The following is a 20,568-nucleotide window of genomic DNA, read 5'->3' on the forward strand; positions in this document are numbered from 1 at the left end:
ACACGTTACACGGTAATTTACATATGTACATGAATAAATGTATGATGGTTCCTATCACTGCATCTGCCTGGGTTATTTCTTATGGAGAGGTATAAAGGGGAACTCCAACTACATTGATCTTTAAAGGGGTATTCCCACGTCGCATACTCACCAGTCTTCGCTGCTGTAAATTCTTCTTTCTTCCAGCTTTGTTGCGTCACTGGTGGGTGGGGTTACATATGCAAAGCCAGCGGCGAGAAGTCATCACTTCTATGCCGCTGGCCCTGTGTGTGCGCTCCTGGTGCAGCTAAGCATCGGGCGTACAGCCTTCACAATGTAATACAGACCCGGCATCTGCTGTAATAGAGAGGCTTCCGCTCCTCCTCCCCTCCGGAATAGCAGCATCGCTCCTCCCGCTGCTGGCTTCATGCAGGGCAGGAGTGTAGCGATGTTGCAGGCACCTGTGCCGGCATCTACACTCCCCGGCATCCGCCTCTCTATTACAACGGATGCCGGGTCTGTATTGGCGGCCCTCCCCCCCCCCCCAAAGTGTAAACTACCCCCCCCCCCTCCAGGCTCGCTCCCGTGCACTTAGCCCCTCCTCCCTCCCCCCTCAGAGCAGCAGATACATCACTTGACTTATGACCAGATAAGTCAAGGGATGTGTCAACAGAGAATTGAATAAAGTAAGATAGTGGACAAACAAAGCAGTTTTGCTGAAGCAATGTATTTAGGAAAAGTCTTACATCCACATTAACAAGCAGTATAGATAGGATCCTTGTGATGGGACAACCCCTTTAAGGCTTCATGGACACGACCAAGTTTATGTGCTGGGTTTGTGGGTGAACTATATGGACGGCACATGTGCTGCTTGTACCTCAGCAGAGCCATGACTTTACTCCAGGGAGCCCGGGCCGCAATAGGAGCTGTCCGGAGTTTTGTCCCAGGCTCGGACCCCCTGCATAATAATATATGGGTGTGTGTATGGGGTCATTGTGCTATGAGTCAGCCTTTAACTGTTAGACTATTGGTGCTTTGATCTTTTAGGAATATGGGGAACCCCAGAGCACCCCAAATCAGTTTATCATCGGACGAGTGTGTTATAGTCATGTAGACCCAGGAGAGGGTTCTTAAAAGCAAGAAGTGCATGGGGTCCTTGGAGAAGTGAGGCCCAGCATGGTTGGTACTATGGCCAGGACCTTAACTATTTCATGGACCAGCACCAAGGTCACAAAAAAAGCCATGAAAGGGTAAGAAAGGCAAGTTACGTCTATCCTGGATCATAAAACCTTGCACCAATATGGGGGGTCTAGATTTACTTTTTTTAAGGGTCTCCTTTCTTTGACATTGGAATGGATAGGTGACCGATGAACCCACCGTAAAAGAACAACATGGACAACCATTATGGAGGCCAGTACATCTCTCAGAAGGGTGGTCACCCAGCTTTCCCAGAATTCTGAATTACAAATTTTATAGGTTATGCAGCTAAAATACAAGTAACCCGACATTACACAGACCATTGCTGAAGACCGGCAAAGACCTTGGAGCTGTGTAGTCTCTACATCACTATTACTAGGGTACGAGAGGGACTGTTATAGGGGTCTGGTCATATCAGAGGTGTGAGTGAGGGGTGTGCCGAAATATTCCCCCCTAATTCTGTAAACTCAGGACTCAAGTTATGGATCCTGAACTAAGTGAGATGGGCCAGAATAAGGCCGGCAGAGACAGGGGTAACATTGCAGCATAGGATGAACCTTTATTATAGAATTTAGATACAGTCACCCCACAAGGGGCAGTATTAGTTAAAACCTTATACCCCAAGCTGCCAAACACAATGGTGACCATTAGACATATGTAGAATCCTTCTTGAATTCTGGTCTATACCTTGGGCTCAGTCTGCTGCTGCGCTACTGGCCAATGGGACATACAAAGCCATTCCCTCCAGCTTCTGATGTTGCACAGTAGCGCCCTCTAGTGCTCAGTGTTGGCTTTGCAGGTCTGCATATTTTCAATGGACTGTGCCAAATTCCTCCTCAAGTGCGCTAGGTTAGCGGTGTCCAGGATCTGTATCTACCCCAGAGTCTTGTGTATGCGTTAGTTTAGGGGACTGTATTTATTTTGGTGTCTCTCCTGTATTTTGGGATCTGACCCGGGGTCCTGGGGGGGGGATCAACGATTTTGACAGTGAGTTGGAAGCAAAATTTAAAGCAAGATTTTGAGGTGTTCCATTGTATTCTGCTGATTGGATAGGGCAAAATTCCAAATTACGCAAGTGAATTTTGACAAATTCCACATCCAATGACGTGTCAGATTCTTACATGTGAACACCCCCTTACTGTATTCTTGGAGAGTGTATGTATTTTAGGACCTTGTCTGAGCTCATTATGGGGTCTGGGGCCCGGTCCAAGATCTGAATTTATTTCTAGGGTCTGCATTTATTTTAGTCTTGGGGGTTCTGTATTTTTATTTGTAGTCTTTTATCTATTCTGGGTTCTTAGGTCTGAATTTAGTCTGGCCTCTCATCTGTTTGCTGTATTCTGGGGTCTGATCTGAGGTCTCTTATTTAATTTAGGGTTAGGGGTCTGTGGTTTTTATCCATGTTGGGATGTCTGGGTTTGTATGTATTATGTATGTATGTATGTATGTATGTATGTATGTATTGTGTATGTATTATGGGGTAGCAGCTGTATTGAGTCTGTATTGTAGGGTTGTGATTCTGCATGCTCTTTGGGTCTGAGTCAGGGGGCTGTAGGCTGTACATTTTGGGTTACATGCGCTAGTTGTGAATACATTAGGGTATCAGAGTTGGGGGGATATAGCTTATGTAAATGGGGCGTATTATGTATCCCCCTGATGTAAAGTTGTATTGTATAGTATGGTAACATACAGCCCCTATTTTTAAAGGGAGAAGTGGACACCCCCATTATATACGCACTCCATACCTGTGAATCTCATGTACATCGCTGTCTAATATCTGTAAATAGTTTTATGATGTTATAATACTAGCTCCATATCGGGCTCATACTAATACACGCGTCCCAGACTTGTAATCCAGTATAACATGCAGAAATAATGTCAGTCAGCCCAAGGGACAGATACTGCGCCACAACTCCCTCTGGTCATATTTTCTCGCTGTATCCTGATAGGAGCCATGTCAGGGGTCACAGATATGGGTCCAGGCCGAAACCAAGGGGGGACCAATTCTCTGACAGAACAATAGAGCAACATCACACCAGTTATTATATGGTTACTGCTAGCTATCCCACAGCCTAAGGCCGTGATGGTGAACCTCTGGCACGCACGCGTTCCAGAGAGAGCACACAGAGTGGAAAGTGTACTGTGGAGCATATAATATTGTGGGGGGCCTAATGTGGAGCATATAATACTATTTTAGGGGACTGCTGTGGAGCATATAATACTGTGTGGGGAGGCTACTGTCAAGCATATAATACTGTCTGGGGGCTACTGTGGAGCATATAATACTGTCTGGGGGGCTACTGTGGAGCATATAATACTGTGTGTGGGACTACTGTAGATCATATAATACTGTATTGGGGTTACTGTGGAGCATATAATACTGTGTGGGGGCTACTGTGGAGCATATAATACTGTGTTGGGGTTACTGTGGAGCATATAATACTGTGTGGGGGGCTACTGTGGATCATATAATACTGTGGGAGGCTACTGTGGAGCATATAATACTGTGTGTGGGGCTACTGTGGAGCATATAATACAGTGTGGGGCTACTGTAGAGCATATAATACTGTGTGGGGGCTACTGTGGAGCATATAATACTGTGTGGGGGGCTACTGTGGAGCATATAATACGGTCTTGGGGCTACTGTGGAGCATATAATACTGTCTTGGGGCTACTGTGGAGCATATAATACTGTGTGGGCTACTGTGGAGCATATAATACTGTGTGGGGAGGCTACTGTCAAGCATATAATACTGTCTGGGGGCTACTGTGGAGCATATAATACTGTCTGGGGGGCTACTGTGGAGCATATAATACTGTGTGTGGGGCTACTGTAGATCATATAATACTGTATTGGGGTTACTGTGGAGCATATAATACTGTGTGGGGGCTACTGTGGAGCATATAATACTGTGTTGGGGTTACTGTGGAGCATATAATACTGTGTGGGGGGCTACTATGGAGCATATAATACTGTGTGGGGGGCTACTGTGGATCATATAATACTGTGGGAGGCTACTGTGGAGCATATAATACAGTGTGGGGCTACTGTAGAGCATATAATACTGTGTGGGGGCTACTGTGGAGCATATAATACAGTGTGGGGGGCTACTGTGGAGCATATAATACGGTCTTGGGGCTACTGTGGAGCATATAATACTGTCTTGGGGCTACTGTGGAGCATATAATACTGTGTGGGCTACTGTGGAGCATATAATACTTTGGGGGGCTACTGTGGAGCATATAATACTGTTTGGGGGCTACTGTGGAGCATATAATACTGTGTGTGGGGCTACTGTGGAGCATATAATACTGTGTGGGGGCTACTGTAGAGCATATAATACTGTGTGGGGGCTACTGTGGAGCATATAATACTGTGTGGGGGCTACTGTGGAGCATATAATACTGTCTTTGGGCTACTGTGGAGCATATAATACTGTGTGGGGGGCTACTGTGGAGCATATAATACTGTCTTTGGGCTACTGTGGAGCATTTAATACTGTGTGGGGGCTACTGTGGAGCATATAATACTGTGTGGGGGTTACTGTCAAGCATATAATACTGTCTGGGGGCTACTTTGGGGCAGATTATACTGTGCGGGGCCCCCCTCAATAATTATATCACGCAGTATCTGTTTAATAGCAGATGTGATATTAGTAAAGGCTGTAATAACATTTCACGATCACTATAAAACAGATCCTGTGTGATGTAAATAGTGACCATTAATTATTCACAAGTACCAATTGCAGAGACCTTTACCTTTCAGTACAAAGTTGTTTGTATTACTGAAAGCTTTGTAAAGCCCCATTCACACGACTGTAATTTGTGGGTCTGTAACTGTCCACAATTGTGGATCCGCACAGTATTAAGATTAGATTGCCTTGTTGGCACTTTGTGATAATTTAGTGGGTTTTGGGTTGAAGTTTAAGAACTTGGTCTCTGAAAGGTTTGCCATCACTGCCCTAAGGTCTCTATTGTTGGATCTCTTCATTCACCCACACTTGCACTTGCTTGTGGGCTCCCTTCTACATGAATGGCTGCACAGCTTAATAATGCTAAACCCGTCCAGCCCAGCCCTAGAGCAGCGTCTGTCTCGGCCCAACCCTCTGCCTTGGGCTCAACAAGCTTCTCTGCCAGCATCTATTCAGCTGCGTCACACCCAGGAGACCCGACCCCTCTTCAGAGGATTGTGCTCAGAGCACAGGTGTATGCCCGACTACTGTATGGGTGCCAACTAACCCTACTTATAAGGTTATTGTGTTCCCTGACAACATTACATCATTCTAAGGAAGACCCTGCACGTGACCAGACTCCTGCAGAATGGCGGTCTGGATGCAATTCCCAGCACCATCCACTGGACCCACCAGGTAGATCTGCCTTGCCACTTTTTTGAGCAAATGTTTCAGTGGAACCCTTTTGAAAAGGCCACACATTGGGCTGTGAGACTAATATGGTGGCAGCTGTGTGCTGACCACATCACTGGATCGCACCAACCAAGAGACTTGTAAGACAGAGGTCCTCAATGACCGGGCCAAGGACCACTAATAAGTGTCCACAGGACTACCTGCTCACTGGTGCAGCTTCCAGGATCTCTTCTGACAGTCCCCCACACACAGGTAATGTTATTAACTGGGGGAACTATTACTGTAATAGCACCCCCTGAGTGATGGTCCCCCCCACCCTACCCTTACCTTTACTAAGGGAGCCGTCCATAAAACCAGTAAGTTATGCCCAATATGGTAGATTCATGGGCTTTGGTGCAAAAACTTGGCTTTGTCCTTCTCCCAGATACAGTTTCTGTCATGGCTGCCATTCCTGTCTGTAAGGCTAGAGCTAAAAATGTGGCTTCTCCTGAAACTTTCATTCAATGCTCATTGTGTCACCCTGTGGTGTGACCTTGCAATACATGTTGCGACTTCGACATCTAGTCGCAAAGAAATGATGCACTGCTCAATCTTTTTGCAACTATTAATAAAATAAGAATTTAAACAAAAAAAAACCAAACAATCTTTTTGCAACTATAATTTGGAGTCGCTGTTCCCTCGGGGGTCACAATGCAACTTCTTTTACTTACAGTAGTGAAGGAGTCACAGGCAACATGGCGACCTTTGGTTGTGTGAAGGGAACTTGGTCTCTTACGAGACCCGTTGATGCAGCAAAGCAATAGTGCCTCATGTCAGGTGACCCCATTTAGGCAGTGGACCCTACTGAGACTTGCAATCACCCAGTTTGCCCCCATGCTGGTTGCACACATCATCTTAATCTTTACAGGGGAAAAGTATTTCTGTGAATTCCCTGGATCTTATATGGAACAGATGCCAGTCTAGGAATGATGGCAGTGTGGGAGTGGGGCTCATCTTGTGGGAGTGGGACTCTGCCCAGCTTTATACAGAAGCCACAAATGATCAGACACCTCGGCTGCAGGACGTCCTGGAAAGCTGATTTGTTGATCCCTTCAAAAGTCTCACAATCTATCGTTTCATTCACACGTCTGAAATAAATGTGAGCACATACTCACCTCCACAAACATCCCCCGGTACTCAGCCCTGACCTTATCACTGAGACGGATCTGGTGACGGCTACTGCAAGGACAGCTCAGAGGTCCTGCATGATAAGACAGCACGGACCCCTAGGACCAAAGCTACACGGCACCAGGCGGAGGTGGATCATCGTCCAGTGGTGCCCTATGTAGGACCATACAGGATTACCACTAACCAAACATTTATCCTTAAAGGGAGTGCTACCAGACCCCAGCATAGGAACTCTGCCTGCAGATAGATAGGAATTACTCTTGTCTGGACCCAACATGCCACATTGGTATATGCTAGACTGGATTGGTTAGACGTGAATTAGGTTCTTGCCGGCATGGGGGTAGCAGGTGGCGCTGCCTCGGCTCTGCGAATGTTACGCACCACCCCTTTCCCTGTAACCATGTGACCTCCTGTGACTATTAGGCACCACCATTGGGTGGGATGGGTTGCATTACTTACTGTCACTTGGACCATACTAGTGAGCTCTCGTTCATACATCCACTATGGACTTCTCCAATGGAGGCCAAGCAATGCTTAGCTCTGCCCTTAAATAAACTCAGCCTCCTATTGCCTCTTTAATGGATCAGGCCCCTGTTTTTTTTCTTGCACATTTTTCGTCGAGTCACTAACATCATTTACCACTAAGCCTCCATTCACACAATTGTTCAAGGCTGTCACACAGCTGCATTACATCCATTCATGTGCATGGGGCTATTTACATGACCGATTTACTGACGGTGTAAGAGATCATCGGAAAACGACGTGTCTTATTTTTTGCCCGTTTTCACTAGTCCTTCAATAGACTCAAATATATGCGGAATTTGGAAAAATGGTGTCCCACAGGTGCAAAGCGGCCAAGAAAAATGTCCCTTTGTCGGGTCGTTTTGCACCTTGGTTGCCTGAATAGAGGCAAAAGGATCCACAAAAGTGAGCCAGCCCTCCTCCACTATATAGAGTAGACTCACCGCTTGTTACATGTCATTCAGGAGAGGTTACATTGCACCTACAGCACGTATGATACAATGTATGTTAGGGAACGCTATAATGTGACATTGGCAGCTTCCACTGAGTCAATAGATCAGCAGCTGCTGCTATAAATTCTGCGCGAGCACATTAAAGCGAACTCAGCAGCTGCGAGAGGGAAGTGGATTAAGTGACTGATCCCGCACATCTTAATCACAGGTAGCAGAAGATATCCCGAGTACTGAAAGAGCAGCAGCAGAGCTATAGGGGGCGCAGTGGAGTCTGGCCATATCCAGACCCTACACAAGTACACAGGGAGATGCAGGGGTGGAAAATTATTCTATGGAGACCTTGGCCTGGTAGAATCCACAATGGGGAAAACATATGTCATATATCTCATGACCAATGTCTTCTCTAAGAACCTGCCAATCTCCACCTACTTCAAGGAATACTCCTACAAACATAACAAGAAGATAAGATAATCCTTTAATCGGTGGCGTAACTAGGAATCGTAGGGCCCCGTGGCGATCTTTTGACATGCCCCCCCCTCCCGACCGACGCAAAAGGCCTCGACTGACCCCCTCCTCCTCACTCCTGCATGCTCTATTATCCCCCATAGTGGCCCCTGCACACAGTATTATCCCCCATAGTGGCCCCTGCACACAGTATTATCCCCCATAGTGGCCCCTGCACACAGTATTATGTCCCTTAGTGGCCCCTGCAAACAGTATTATACCCCATAGTGGCCCCTGCACACAGCATTATACCCCATAGTGGCCCCTGCACACAGTATTATACCCCATAGTGGCCCCTGTACACAGTATTATACCCCATAGTGGCCCCTGCACACAGTATTATACCCCATAGTGGCCCCTGCACACAGTATTATCTCCCATAGTGGCCCCAGTACACAGCATTATCTCCCTCAGTGGCCCCTGCACACAGTATTATACCCCATAGTGGCCCCTGTACACAGTATTATACCCCATAGTGGCCCCTGCACACAGTATTATACCCCATAGTGGCCCCTGCACACAGTATTATCTCCCATAGTGGCCCCAGTACACAGCATTATCTCCCTCAGTGGCCCCTGCACACAGTATTATGCCCAATAGTGGCCCCTACACACAGTATTATGTCCCATAGTGGCCCCTGCATACAGTATTATACCCCATAGTGGCCCCTACACACAGTATTATACCCCATAGTGGCCCCTACACACAGTATTATGTCCCATAGTGGCCCCTGCATACAGTATTATACCCCATAGTGGCCCCTGCACACAGTATTATGTCCCTTAGTGGCCCCTGGACACAGTATTATGTCCCATAGTGTCCCCTGCACACAGTATTATACCCCATAGTGGCCCCTGCACACAGTATTATCCCCCATAGTGGCCCCTGCACACAGTATTATACCCCATAGTGGCCCCTGCACACAGTATTATCCCCCATAGTGGCCCCTGCACACAGTATTATGTCCCTTAGTGGCCCCTGCACACAATATTATACCCCATAGTGGCCCCTGCACACAGTATTATGTCCCATAGTGGCCCCTGCACACAGTATTATGTCCCTTAGTGTCCCCTGCACACAGTATTATCCCCCATAGTGGCCCCTGCACACAGTATTATGCCCCATAGTGGCCCCTGCACACAATATTATCCCCATAGTGGCCCCTGCACACAGTATTATCCCCCATAGTGGCCTCTACACATAGTATTATACCCCATAGTGGCTCCTGCACTCAGTATTATCCCCCATAGTGGCCCCTGCACACAGTATTATCCCCCATAGTGGCCCCTGCACACAGTATTATACCCCATAGTGGACACCCATAAACAATTATTATACTCTGGGGTCTTTTCAGACCCCAGAGTATAATAATCAGAGATATCAAAAAAAGAAGAAACCAATATAGGAACTCACCGACCGATGCAAGGTGCACGACCTATTTCTTCTGGACTCAGAGAAGAAAAAAGATCCAAATGTGAATGAGAGAGTTAAGGTCCGCAGCTCTTGCTCGTAATAAAAAGTATATTTTATTCCATTATTTTAAAATTTGGCAAAGAACACCATGACAAAAAAGTGAAAAAGAAAGAAAATACAAAAAGTGAAAATAAAACCGTTAAATATCACATCTCTGGCTTGGCCAAGCCAGAGATGTGATATTTAACGGTTTTATTTTCACTTTTTGTATTTTCTTTCTTTTTCACTTTTTTGTCATGGTGTTCTTTGCCAAATTTTAAAATAATGGAATAAAATATACTTTTTATTACGAGCAAGAGCTGCGGACCTTAACTCTCTCATTCACATAATAATCAGAGACCCGGGGTAATGAAAACATAAAAAACTACTGTTTCTTACCTGTCCCCCGGCTCCTACGCTGTCGACCTCTGCCGTCGTCCTTCTTCAATGATGTCAGACGTCACATGACCCGGGACGCAGGCCGGGGTCATGGGACATCAGAGATGTCAGACAACTAGGCCGAAGCCTGCCCGGTGCCTGGAGAGGTAAGTAACACAGTTTTTTATGTTTCTTACCTCTCCCGGGCCTCTGATCATTATACTCGGGGGTCTGCAAAGACCCTTGAGTATAATGATAGTCTTTGTGGGGCCCGCGGTGTCACTTACCGATCCCGGCCCCTGCTAGGATCGGTAAGTAAATAGGGCCCGTTACCGGCTGGAATAACTCCAGCCGGTAATGGCCTATTAAGAAAAAAGAAAAAACGCAGCGGTAGCGGCTGTCACCGGACCCCCTAATGTCCCAGGCCCTGTGGCAGCTGCCTCCGCTGCTACGGCGGTAGTTACACCACTGCAGGGGACAATACATCACTGCAGAACAAAATGCAAAGTGTGACTAACGCCTTAAATTGCTGTCAACAGTGAAATACAGTACTAGCCAAGTGCACAAGAGGGCGCTGTTCATCTACTCTTGGGCAGTATAGCTACAGTTCTGAAATGTGAGATAGAAATCTTCTAGAAGCTTATTCCATGAAGTAAGTGAAGACCTATCAGCAGCTCATAAACTACCAGATTTATTGCTATGGAAAAAACAGAAGACTTGACAGGAAGGGTAACAAGACTACAACCACCATGAGAAAATCATCTCTGCAACACCAAGTTCTCAGGAAGCGTCTCTATCAAGCTTTATATACAAATAGTGATATAATATAATACAAATGTATCATATCATCATCTTGTACATAGGAGTAGTATTATAGTAGTTATATTCTTGTACATAGGAGCAGTATTATAGTAGTTATATTCTTGTACATAGGAGTAGTATTATAGTAGTTATATTCTTGTACATAGAAGTAGTATTATAGTAGTTATATTCTTGTACATAGGGGTAGTATTATAATAGTTATATTCTTATACATAGGAGCAGTATTATAGTAGTTATATTCTTGTACATAGAAGCAGTATTATAGTAGTTATATTCTTGTACATAGGAGTAGTATTATAGTAGTTATATTCTTGTACATAGGAGTAGTATTATAGTAGTTATATTCTTGTACATAGGAGTAGTATTATAGTAGTTATATTCTTGTATATAGGAGCAGTATTATAGTAGTTATATTCTTGTACATAGGGGTAGTATTATAGTAGTTATATTCTTATACATAGGAGCAGTATTATAGTAGTTATATTCTTGTACATAGGAGGTAGTATTATAGTAGTTATATTCTTGTACATAGGGGTAGTATTATAGTAGTTATATTCTTGTACATAGGGGTAGTATTATAGTAGTTATATTCTTGTACATAGGAGTAGTATTATAGTAGTTATATTCTTGTACATAGGAGCAGTATTATAGTAGTTATATTCTTATACATAGGAGCAGTATTATAGTAGTTATATTCTTGTACATAGGAGGTAATTTTTATTAGTAAAAACAAAACAAAAATACATTACATTCCAACAGAATTAGTAATTAATAATAATAATATAACATAAATCAGACATGTCCGTCAGATAACACAAATGAGAATCACTTTAACTTAAGTCTCCATTGCTGGCAGGAAAAAAAAAGGGGAAAAAATAAATCCGTAAATAAATGAACAGACTTATTTGCAGTGTTATCAGAGTATTCAGCAATCGATATATACATTTCTCCACAATTTTACATTATCGGGCTTTTTTCTGACCTCCAGAGACTTTATCCACCTCAGTTCAGACACGATGTATCTCACAGCGGCCATATGATGGAAGGGCTCTCTGTGTAGGGACACCTGGGTCCTCGTATGCCAGTGATAATATTTGATGACAGTAATAATAATATACAGGGTCTCCCGGTTAATGTCACCTATATTACTGGGGATGCCATATACAATCTCCGGGTATTTGAGAGACTGTAATTGGGGAATTTTCAGCCTCCGGGATATTTCCTGCCAGATCTTTCGCCCTCCCCCGCACTCTGATATAAAATGTGCCATGGTCTCCTCCTGCTGACAACCCAATGGACATGCCCGATCTGACACACTGAGATGTTTTAAGTTGCCTCTTACAAAAAGTTTCCCATGCAAAGATAGCCAGGCGATGTCAAAGAACTTTGCAGGGAGCCTCAGACCAGTGAGGAGCCTCAGACTATCCTTCAGGGTTGCAGATGTGCAGTCCCTCAATGCTGGCTGGAGACAATAGAAGGTCTTACATACCCTGGTGTACAGATCTCTCCTGGTCTTACTCACCAGATAGGTCTTTTCAATTCCCCATTTTTTCAGGCACCTTATGCCATAGTCCAGATACTGGGGGAGGTAGTCACGAGTCGATCGACCCCTCTTAAGGCTGCCGCCTCGCACCCAGGATTCTGCAAAAGGCAATATCCAATTCCTGATACTATTTACCCACAGGGAGCCGTTATCTGAGTCCAGGCAACCAAAATTTACTTTTAGAAACATGGAGTCAAAAAACACCCTTGGATTTAACATATCCAGCCCACCCTCTCTCCTCTGTAGGTAGGTTATCCCTCTTTTTACTGGGTTCAACCTGTTCCCCCACAAAAGTTGGAAGAACAGGCTAAAGAGCCTAGCGGAGAAAGATTCTGGCAAAGGAAAGACAACAGAGACGTACAAGAAGACAGGGACCAGGTAAGTCTTCAACATTTTAACCCTTTCTCTATAGGTCAGCCTCCAGTTCTTCCATCGCTGAACCTTTGCATTTCCGGATTCCAACTTTTCTTCCCAATTTAGTCTGCAATTATCATCCCTCCCGAATTTCACCCCAAGGATCTTAATATAGGAGGAGGCCTGGGCAAACTGCGGCAGATCAAATGTAGGATCAGTATGACCCGTCCAGAGAGCTTGACTCTTCTCAAGGTTGACAAGAGACCCGGAGGCCTCTGAGTAACTTCTGATGGCCGCAGACAACATCTCCACCTCACGAGGCTCAGATATCACCACAGTCACATCATCCGCGTAGGCAACGACTCTCAGGGGCAAGCAGTGGGGGACCGGCGCCCCCTGAAAATCACACTCCTGCAGTGACCTGAGAAACGGGTCTATGGCAAACACATACAGTAATGGACTCAGTGGGCAACCTTGTCTCACCCCTGCCTCAACCCTGAAAGTATCACCCTGCCAACCATTAATCAGAGGAAAGCTCTCCGCCTCACGGTACAAAGTTCTCAGCCAATCCACAAATTGTCCCGGAATACCGTACTTTGTCAAAGTCGCCCATAGATACTCATGGTCTACTCTGTCAAAGGCCTTAGCCTGGTCAAGACTCACAACATATCTCCCACACCTCAGAGCTTTACATCTCTCAAACATCTCCCTTATCGAGATAACTGCTCCAGAGATGTTCCGCCCTTTAACTGTGCCAAACTGAGAGCCTGCCAACAGTGCCGAGGACAAACAAACTAATCTAGAGAACAGAATTTTTGCAAGAATCTTCCTATCGACATTCAAGAGGGCAATCGGCCTCCAGTTCTTGATGTCACTAGGCTCTTTACCTTTAGACAGCAGGATCAGGGAGGACACTCTCATGGATGGAGGCATCAGGTGGTTTTCTAGACTAGTTTTGAAGACATCCACGAGAATTGGTGCCAAGAGGTCTCGTAATTTCCTATAGAACTCAGCTGTAATCCCATCTGGACCTGGTGCCTTCTTCAGATGTAACTTATCTATGGCCTCTTTCACCTCCTCCACTGTTAACTCTGCTGTCAAAGGAGAAAAGTCCAAATCATTAGTATCAGGACCCGGAGTTGCCTCCAAGAATTGAGCCACCTTCTCTCTATCCAAAACCTTCTTCTGAAACAAGTCAGCATAGTAAGTTCTCACCACCCCCAGGATACCCTCCCGAGACTCCTGTAACACACCCTGGGAGTCAGTGAGACCTGTGACCGATTTATTTGCCACCCGCTCCCTGCAATTCTCAAAAGGATCCGGAGCCCCTAAGGACCCATAATCCCGTTCAAGAACCAGGGATGTATACCTGCGGTACTGATACTGACTGATCTCAGATTTCAGCCGGTCAATCTTCTGTTGGTCATCCCCGCCCGCCGAATAGAGTGACTCCAATTCTTTCCGCAGCCTCAGATACTGGCTATACTTACTCTTCCCCTTCTTAACTGACAGTCTCCTTAAGAGGGATCTGATCTCCTCCTTGACATCCTCCCACCAGTCAGCCATGTTATCATAAAACACCACTCTCTCAAGCTGGTTCTGAAATAGAGAGTGGACACAACTCCGGACACAGTCATCGTCCAAGAGGCTGGAATTCAGCTTCCATAGGCCTCTCCCAATATCAGGGCGTTTTGTGGAGCCCAAGCAAAAATACAAAGCCAGATGGTCAGAATAAGGGACTGTCTTTTCACTTTTCTCACTAACATACTCAGCGGGACTGACCAGAGCTAAGTCTATCCGACTGCATCTACCAGCGCAGGAGTAAGTGAATTTGGGTTTCCTACCACCCTCAGTAAACACATCAGACAGACCAGCCTGTGAAATAATTCTTCTTAAGACCTTGCAGTCCCTGGTGAGAGGCCGACCAGTAGGTCTGTCACTGGATGACATGGTGGCATTGAAGTCCCCTGCCATGACTACCGGAACAGATGTAAACAAGTACTGCTTGACTTCATCAAACAGACGTGCCCTTTCAATCACTGACTGCGGTGGACCATAGATATTAATGAGTCGGAGCCTTCTGCCTCGGATGGTAACTTCTAAAACCAGGCACCTCCCCATCAGAACCTCAGTTAGTCTGTGTATGGTGACATCAGGGGTGTTAAACAGTATAGAAACCCCGGCATAAGGCTCCACCGCCAGAGACCAGAAGGACGGGCCAGATTCCCATTCTCTCTCTGCTTCTCGTATTAGTCCTAAAGTATTTAAACGGGTTTCTTGTAAGAAATAGACATCGGCATCAAGATATCTCAGATGTTCATACACTGCGTGTCTTGTCCTCCTTGCTCGGATGCTATTCACATTACTAGAGATAACTTTAAGATAGAAACCTGCCATCAGAACAACTAGGAATATGAGAAACAGAGAGATGGGCCCCATTGTCATAGGTCAGAGTCAGAGGTGTCCTGGTGACCAGCTGTTTCCATGTCTGATTCGGACTGCCCCTCATCTCGGTGGGGTCTCCTCTTAGTGGGGGGATCGCCCTCTGGCTCCTCCTCATACTCCGCCATCATTCGTGAGAGTTCTCTGTCTAGTTCTGCTTCTCCGTCTGACTCTGATAGGACACTAAATCTATTCCCCGTTGCAGTGACCTCGCCTGCACTACTTACTCTCATCTTTGTAGGCTTTTCTACTGTGGTCCACTCACCCTCAGGCTTACGGCTGGCTTTATCCTTCTTCCTCCTTTTATTATTGTTGGATGATCGGGCAGGAGAAGAGACGACCACTGAGGGTTGTACAACCTGCTCGACAACCTCCATGGTCGTCTCAATGGGACCTGACTCGGCCTGGTCTTGGGTGGTATCACCTGTATGTGGTTGAGGCTCCGCCTCCATGACTACTGACCCTGACAATAGCGCCTCCTCCTCCTCCTGTATGTCATCAGCCGCTGCCAGCAAGTCCTCATCAGGGCTATCCTTACAGATGTTATGCCAGGCATCAGGACAATCTCTGTGGGGGTGACCGATCCTACCGCACAGGTTACACCTAATGTTTTGGCATGTGGCACTCACGTGGCCCATTTCATTACATAGGCTACACTTTACCATGGAGCATACACTGGCCACATGGCCGGCCTTCCCACACTTGAAGCAGCAGCGAGGCTGACCCGCATAGAAGCAGATCCCTTTTTCTCGGCCTATAAAGAACGAATTGGGCAGATGTTGGGTTATGTTGTTCTGCTGACGCAACTTCACCAGGACCCTCCACCCACCGGTCCAGACCCCGTCTTCATCCCTGTTCTTAGTAAGATCAGACATGAGGTCACAATGCCTCCTGAGCCAGATGACTATGTCCTGAGGGGGAACGGCTTCATTCCAAAATACAATTGTGACAGAGGCTGTATCTGGCCTAGAGATGGGGATGAAACTGAACTTATCCCAACCTTCCGTATCTCTCAACCTGGTGAGATTGGCCCAGAACCGGTCCAGATCAGACATCAGCTTAAAACTAACATCATACCCCTGGCGGTCAGGAAGGTTTATGACGGCCAGGATATCAGTCGGCACAAAGCCCATCTGGGTACATAGGAGCTCTCGGACCACAAACCTCCTATCCGGCAGATCCTCCTTGGCACCTCCGTGCCTAAACCTGACTACATTCCTCCTCCTGAAAGCCTGGCCTGTATAATTGGAGTTTGATGCAAAAGATGGAGCACCGCGGCTCCAGGCATTCCCTGAGGAGGTACGGCCAGATCCGCCATCTTGGCGTGTTTGTGGGCGCTGTGTGGGCTGCTGAGCACCTGTACCATGTGGTTCTGCTACTGTGCGAGTATCTAGAGGGGGAAAGTCCTGCACACTGGACTGTCCTGTGTCCGCCCCACCATCAACCTCTATGTCTGCAATATCACCAGACTCCAGAGACTGGACTGCAGAGGGGTCTGACGCCATAGATAGTGAAGGATCCCCCCCAGAAACACCTTCCCCTGCTGGGCCGTTATCACATACAGGAATATCCATAATATCAGGCACATTAGTCAGACAATCCGCGGCAGCAGAGTCCTGCATAGCAGAGTCCACATTAGTATTATAGTCAGCGGCAGCAGAGTCCTGCATAGCAGAGTCCATATTACCACTACAGTCAGCAGCAGCAGAGTCCTGCACAGCAGAGTCCAGACTGTCCCACACACTTACAACCTGTAACCCCGAATATGTTACTCCCCCAGTACCTTCAGGTAAGAGTCCATAGTCCTGCTGCAATGACTTGTCTCCTGGGACTTGTGGTGTCTGCACAGCTGCTACTTCATTACCATTAGGCAGGGGTCCATGATCTGGTTGCAAAGTGCTGGTTGCTGGGACTTGTGGTGCCTTGCTGAGAATTGCTGCAGGTTTTTGCTGTTGCTTAACACTGGCCGCTTTCCCGTACAAATTCCCTTCCTTAAAAGGGAAACTTGCTGGCTGCAGAACCGGTTTTACATGGGACTGCTGGCTGCCACCTTGAGAGGGTTCAGACCCAGCTTTAGCACAAGGTGATGGTGACTTCTGGTATTCCTGGAACCGCTGCTGGTTTCTGTACGATTCTCCCACCGGTCCCATTTGCTCCAGTACAGTCTCGGTCTCCCGTACGTTCTCGGCGAGCTCTTTCGCCAGTGCGCTCAGCTTCCTGTCCAGTAACACCAGTTTCTCAGGGCATGCAGACTTTTTTAGATTATAGGCACATTCAATCTGTCTCTGCAGATATATTTTACTGGCCTTTAATGTCTCCAGTCGCTTGACCAGTGCTGGTATCTCATCTGCCAGGCGCAGTTCTGGTGCTCGCTCAGTAGCTGTGACAGTCTGTACATTGTTGGAAAGCTTTGCAGGTTGGTTACCCCCAGTATGGCTTCTGGTTGGTGTAGCCTGTGATTTCTGACATGCTACGGCTGTTGTCACTGCCATGGGCCCACAATGTCCAGACTGGGGACTATGCCCCAGTTTATTCCCAGTGACTGTACTGCTGGTACCTTGAAGCTTCCCCGCTGGTCTCCCTTTGATCTCCTCCACTGCCTTCACTACATTTTTGTAGTTACCGCTACCAGATCTTGTCCGCTCAGACCGTACCAATACAGACTGCTGCATGTTCTCCTGCATGGTCTGCTTCTCCAGGGATGTTCTCCTCTGTCTGCAGGAGGGTGGGGTGGACTGGACACCTGCAACCTGCAATGGAGTCTGCACAGGCTGCAAAGTTTGCTTCTTACATTCAGCCATTTTGCTTGGTTGTTGCACCGTACTACTGCTTGCTTCCATTACTTCTTTCTTTACAACTTTCTTCCCATCTTGGCTTGCTGCACTAGGACTGCTGACACACTGGACACGATTCCCATTACTGGGGACTTTAGGATTTTCATCCATTATTTTAGTTGTCTGGGAATTGCTTCCCAGAGAAGGCCTTGGAGCCTGGGCCTTGGCAGGGGAACTTCCCCACCCAGGGCGGCCCCGCCCTGGGCTATCTCCAGACATCAGGAGCCTCAGGAGAGCTACAAAAACACGTCCTCACAGCTAGGAGGTAGTATTATAGTAGTTATATTCTTGTACATAGGGGTAGTATTATAGTAGTTATATTCTTGTACATAGGAGTAGTATTATAGTAGTTATATTCTTGTACATAGAAGCAGTATTATAGTAGTTATATTCTTGTACATAGGAGTAGTATTATAGTAGTTATATTCTTGTACATAGGAGCAGTATTATAGTAGTTATATTCTTATACATAGGAGCAGTATTATAGTAGTTATATTCTTGTACATAGGAGGTAGTATTATAGTAGTTATATTCTTGTACATAGGGGTAGTATTATAGTAGTTATATTCTTGTACATAGGAGGTAGTATTATAGTAGTTATATTCTTGTACATAGGAGGTAGTATTATAGTAGTTATATTCTTGTACATAGGAGTAGTATTATAGTAGTTATATTCTTATACATAGGAGCAGTATTATAGTAGTTATATTCTTGTACATAGGAGGTAGTATTATAGTAGTTATATTCTTGTACATAGGGGTAGTATTATAGTAGTTATATTCTTATACATAGGAGCAGTATTATAGTAGTTATATTCTTGTACATAGGGGTAGTATTATAGTAGTTATATTCTTGTACATAGGAGCAGTATTATAGTAGTTATATTCTTGTACATAGGAGCAGTATTATAGTAGTTATATTCTTGTACATACCTTTATTCTACTTGGTTTATATTGTTGTCCTCTGTGTATAATCTGGGAATATTCACTGTGTAAACAAGTCTTGACCTCAGTCCTGACCATCAGCTGTGAACTGGCAGATGAGATGTTACCTTGGAGTTATAGAACATGGAATATATAAACTGTTAATTTACTGACACAATCTATCAAGAAGATTCTGTTTTAGATCTGTTTAGTATAACTAAGAGTAAGTTCACATCTGCGCTGGAGTCTCCAAAATCTGCTGAAAATTGACGGAGACAAAAATCCTGTATGGAGAAATTTTCTCTCCGCCAATTCCAAGAGGACCGTTGAAGTCCTCCGGCACTCATGGTTTTATTCACCTCTGGAAAGCTGACATTGAATTTAGCTTTGACGCTATATGCCCCGATTCTGGAGATATCAGCGCTGTTACTTTCAGCACTGATATTCCTTCACCGTCAAATGGGCAGGCCTTACTGCTTAGTGTCATCGCTGGCAATGGCAGAATAGTGTCGTGGGGGCATACCTTACCATCCAGCAATGATTCTGAGCAATAAAGCCCGCCCGTCTGACAGTAGAGAGATATCTGAGCTGAAACTAAGAGCACTGCTATCTCCAGCACCCGGGTGCACATCTGGAAAGTTGATAGTGTGCTGAATTCAGTGCACTGTCGTTATTCTAGTCAGTGGGGTCCATCGGTGTCTTTGTGTAACCACTAAAACAGTGGTCAGGCTCCCCGGACCAGAGCAACGGAAAGGCAGAGCAGATGTGACCCTAGCTTAGGAGTCTTCAATTCATTTTACGCTTACAGTTTTTATCTGGTCTTCATCATTCACAGCAAGAATGTTAGGAAATGTAATGGTGATCATTATGGTGATCATCCTGACAAATCAAATGCAAAACTTCAGTAAATACTGACAGCATAGCAAAGCAAATACACAGGAAATTCTCATTCAAGTTTTGGATACCATAGGGCAGTGATGGCGAACCTTTTAGAGACCGAGTGCCCAAAACTGCAACCCAAAGCCCATTAAATTATCGCAAAGTGCCAACACGGCAATTTAACCTTAATACTGTGCGGATCCACAATTGCAGAGAGTTACGGACCTACAAATTACAGTCGTGTGAATCAGAGGTTTCAATAATACAATCAACTTTGTACAGAAAGGTAAAGGTCTCTGCATTTGGTGCTTTTGAATAATTAAGGCTAGTTTACACTGAGTTTTTTTGGCAGCAGATTTTAAATCTGCCTCAAAATCCGCTTCTTTTTTCCGCTAGTCAGAACATGTGTACACACATACATACACACATATGACAGAACATGTGTACACACATACATACACACATATGACAGAACATGTGTACAGACATACATACACAGATATGACAGAACATGTGTACAGACATACATACACAGATATGACAGAACATGTGTACAGACATACATACACAGATATGACAGAACATGTGTACACACATACATACACAAATATGACAGAACATGTGTACACACATACATACACACATATGACAGAACATGTGTACACACATACATACACACATATGACAGAACATGTGTACACACATACATACACACACGACAGAACATGTGTACACACATACATACACACATATGAC

The 20,568-nt window shown here is 45.5% G+C and overlaps 1 long non-coding RNA gene across 1 annotated transcript in view; it reads right to left on the minus strand.

The window, feature by feature from the left end:
* LOC142216652 (uncharacterized) overlaps nucleotides 1-20,568 on the minus strand; it is a 59,399-nt gene that overhangs the window by 31,062 nt on the left and 7,769 nt on the right. Inside the window, exon 2 of the long non-coding RNA XR_012717360.1 lies at nucleotides 18,943-19,061. This is a non-coding gene — a long non-coding RNA (uncharacterized LOC142216652). The remainder of the gene's footprint in view (nucleotides 1-18,942; nucleotides 19,062-20,568) is intronic.

Source organism: Leptodactylus fuscus, chromosome 8 (assembly GCF_031893055.1).
Source record: "Leptodactylus fuscus isolate aLepFus1 chromosome 8, aLepFus1.hap2, whole genome shotgun sequence".
Lineage (NCBI taxonomy): Eukaryota > Metazoa > Chordata > Amphibia > Anura > Leptodactylidae > Leptodactylus > Leptodactylus fuscus.